This window comes from Egretta garzetta, unplaced genomic scaffold (assembly GCF_000687185.1).
Source record: "Egretta garzetta isolate BGI_Z169 unplaced genomic scaffold, ASM68718v1 scaffold219, whole genome shotgun sequence".
Classification (NCBI taxonomy): Eukaryota; Metazoa; Chordata; class Aves; order Pelecaniformes; family Ardeidae; genus Egretta; species Egretta garzetta.
The window spans coordinates 307,094-310,381 of record NW_009260671.1 but is presented as its reverse complement, the minus strand read 5'-3'; the positions used below and the strand labels follow the sequence as shown (position 1 = coordinate 310,381).

General features: G+C 63.1%; 1 protein-coding gene across 2 annotated transcripts in view; it reads right to left on the bottom strand.

The window, feature by feature from the left end:
* The window catches only part of NHEJ1 (non-homologous end joining factor 1), a 50,315-nt gene that overhangs the window by 1,229 nt on the left and 45,798 nt on the right, over positions 1 to 3,288 (bottom strand). The window lies entirely within an intron of this gene.

Genomic DNA, 3,288 nt, shown 5'->3' with positions numbered 1-3,288 from the left:
GGACCTTGGCACGAGGTGGGGACGGGGAACCTCTGCCTGCCACGACTGCCTCCGACCGTATCTCTGCGGGCAGCACAAGCTATCCCCTGTGTCCCCATGGCAAGTGAGGGCGATGTGGCAGTGAGACGAGGGATGCCCAGGTTCGCTCCCAGTCTGCCAGAGCAGCTCCCGCCTCTCTGCACATACTTCATCTCCATCCAGGCTTGACACAGGGAAGCCCCCCTCCTCCTGCCCACACCCCCTGCCCTGGCTGCGGCATGCCACCCTTGCCCTCTGGGCCATGCCGATGTGCATGGGGGACCTTGGCTCTCGTGATGGGGAGGCTGGGCAAGTGCCATGCTCCATGGGGAACCTAACGGAGCACACGGCCAGAAAACAAACATGTGCAGGGATGGGGAAAGGCGTGCGTGCCCTGGAGGGGGCGGCTGTGTGGGGGTGCATGGGGCACAGCATGGGTGCACGTGTGCAGGGGCGTGTGAGCACGTGTGATGTGCACGGGCGCCTGAGCACACAGCCGGGTGTAGATGAGCGTGGGGGGTGTGTGTGTGTGTGTGTGCGTGTGTCAAAGGTCTGCACACTAATCTCTGCTCTGCTCCACACCCAGACAGCAGGAGAACAAAGTGTAACAGATAAGGCCGGATCCTCTCTGGGACAGGGGAGCGGGGAGGAGATGGGGACGCTCAGACCCACTCAAGGCCAAAGTCCAAAGCCCGGCCCCGGCTTCCCAGTGGCGGAAAGGGCAGGCTGAGCCCCCCTCGCTACTCCCTGCCAGATGGGGAGGGAGGGGAGGGCTGATGCCAGGATGGGTTGGCTAGTGCCCAGAAAGGCTCCTTACTTGCAGGTCTCGTCCCTCCTGCTGGAGTAGCGGGCATGAAAGGCCCCTTAGCTGCAGGACACGCATGCCACGGAGGTCTGCTTTTTGGCCAGCTTCCGTGCAGGACCTCCTGTGTCCCTGTCCATTGCCACAGGAGGGAGCGATGCACTGGCCCCAGTGCCCTACCAGCATCCCTGGGATTGCTTGCCACTAGGCAAACACACCTCCCAGTGCCTCCTTGCCTGGCCTCTGAGCCCTGAGCTACGCTGGCCCATCACAAGGTCCCAGGGAGGAGGAGGGATGCTGTGAGCACCTCAGACATCCTGGGGATGCTCTTGCCCTGGATGTCTCAGCCCCATGGGGCCAGGATTGCACCTGAGGTTGCAAAAGCAGTGTCCGAGGCCGGGAAGGCGACTGCACTTCAAAGGCAGAGAGGGGCTGGCAATGGGTGGCCGACACAGACCAGATCAAAGGCACAAGCTGGAGTCATAATTCAGAGAAAAGCAAACAGCAGCTCCCAGGAAAGCTGGGAACAGTGGTGGAGTGAGCAAAGTGTACTAGATAGCACTGCATGGGTCAATGCCCCGGCAGGGCAGGAGAGTCCCCTGCAGAGCCACTTGGCCCTGGATGCCACTACGCTGCTGCCCACCCCCTCTCCCCACCACCAAGGGGTCCCCAAGGTGGTGGGGCAAGCTGTGCACCCAGGTGTAGGGTGCTGGCCAGCCCCCTTTGCTCCGACCCAGCCGGGACTTGGGCTGCAGTGCAGGAGGGCACCCGGGATGGGCTCTGAGCCCTGGGGCTGCCCAGACTGCTCCTCTTCCCAGCACCCAAGTGAGGATCCAGGCAGGGGAGCTGCTCAGCCCCAGCTTCCCAGAGCCAGCACAGCATCCCCGTGGTGTCCCTGGGGACAGGGCAACGCTGTGGAGTGGCCACTGCACTTGTAGCCATCCAGTGTCCCTGAGACCTATGCAGACAGACCCACTGGGGTGGCACCCTGGGCAGGCACTGGGTGCAGGGTGCCCAGTACCGCCAGCCCCTGGGGAGGGATGGGCTTCGGGGGTGGCACAGGGCTCTGCAGGTGCAGGGCACCCATTGCCCATGCCTCTGGGCAGGGCCCAGTTCCGGCAAGCCTGGGGCGGAATTTGGGAGTCACTGGCCACCTCCAGCCGCTGCCCTTCCTGGTGGCTCAAGCCCGCAGGCTTGAAGCCATCGAGCCACCGGAGCTGGCCCTCGCCGGGACAGGAGGGCAGCGCTTCACAGCCCCAGAGGGAAACGGGTTTATAACCAGAGCTGGAAGCGTTTCCCTGCAGAGCTGTGACTCAGCAGGGAGCGGAGCGTGCTGTGCCAGCCACCGGCCACCTGATGGCCCCGGAGGCTGAGAGGGACAAGGAGGTGGCCCCAGAAGGGGCTGGGTGGGGGACAAGCCCTGGGTACCAGTGACTTTCCCCTCTCTCCTTGCCCCACCGCCCCAGCATATCCCGAAGTTGAACCCCGCCGCAGCCAACATCTTGTCCCCACTGCGACGTCAGCCCTGGCCTCTGGTGACTTGTTTTTCTCTGATTACCCATCTCTGGGATAAACATGGTGCCAGGGGTCTGGGGAGCAGCACAAGCAGAGAGCTGGCACCGGGGAGTGATGCCCGGGGAGCCGGCACGGCTTGCCCCACGTGTTATGACTACCTGGCCACAAGGCCAAGCGGGATGCCCTGGTATCAGGAGCGACTCAAGGCTGCGGCAGCGGCATGGGAGGCTCCGCAGCACACCCTGAACTGCGATTAGCCCAGCCGGGGGGGGCTTCCCGGCGAAGCGGGGGCAGGCGCCTGACCTCATGCCATGGGCAAGCCATGCTTGCCGGCAGCCCCACAGCGGCAGGGGCAGCTCACAGGGAGTGGGACTGCAGCCTTGCTCAGTGCCCCCCATCCTGGAGGGCTCTGCTATGGGGCTGTACCCCAGCAGGGGGGGGCAGCAGGGCCAGTGGTGGTACAGCATCCATCTCCCAGGCATCCTGCCTTCACCCACCCCTGCCCAGGCTGCCTTCTCAACAGGCCATAAGAGATGGCGATTTGGATGCCCTCTTGACAGCGTGAGCAGGAGGGGCTCGTCGCCCAGCCCAGCACTGTGCCACCAATGCAGAAGCATCACCTTCCCCCGGCCTGGGCCCGGGGGGGTTTTGGCAGGCAGGCTGGACTCTGCTGGGCCCCCACGCCAGTGCCAAGCACCAGAGTCTAAATCGGTCGTGCTCAAAGCTGGGGACTGACCCTTTCATTATCACACCAGACGTTCGAAGTGGTTACCAACATTCTTCGCTACAAACCCCACATTCCTATTTTTTAATATATTTTTAACTGGAAAACAGAGCGAACGAGGCCTGTTTGGAAATTACAGCCTGGCTGCTGTGGCTTGTATGTCAGATCTGCCCACATTCCCGTGGCCAGCCTCAGCACATGCTCCACAGGGGCACACTTTAATTCCTGC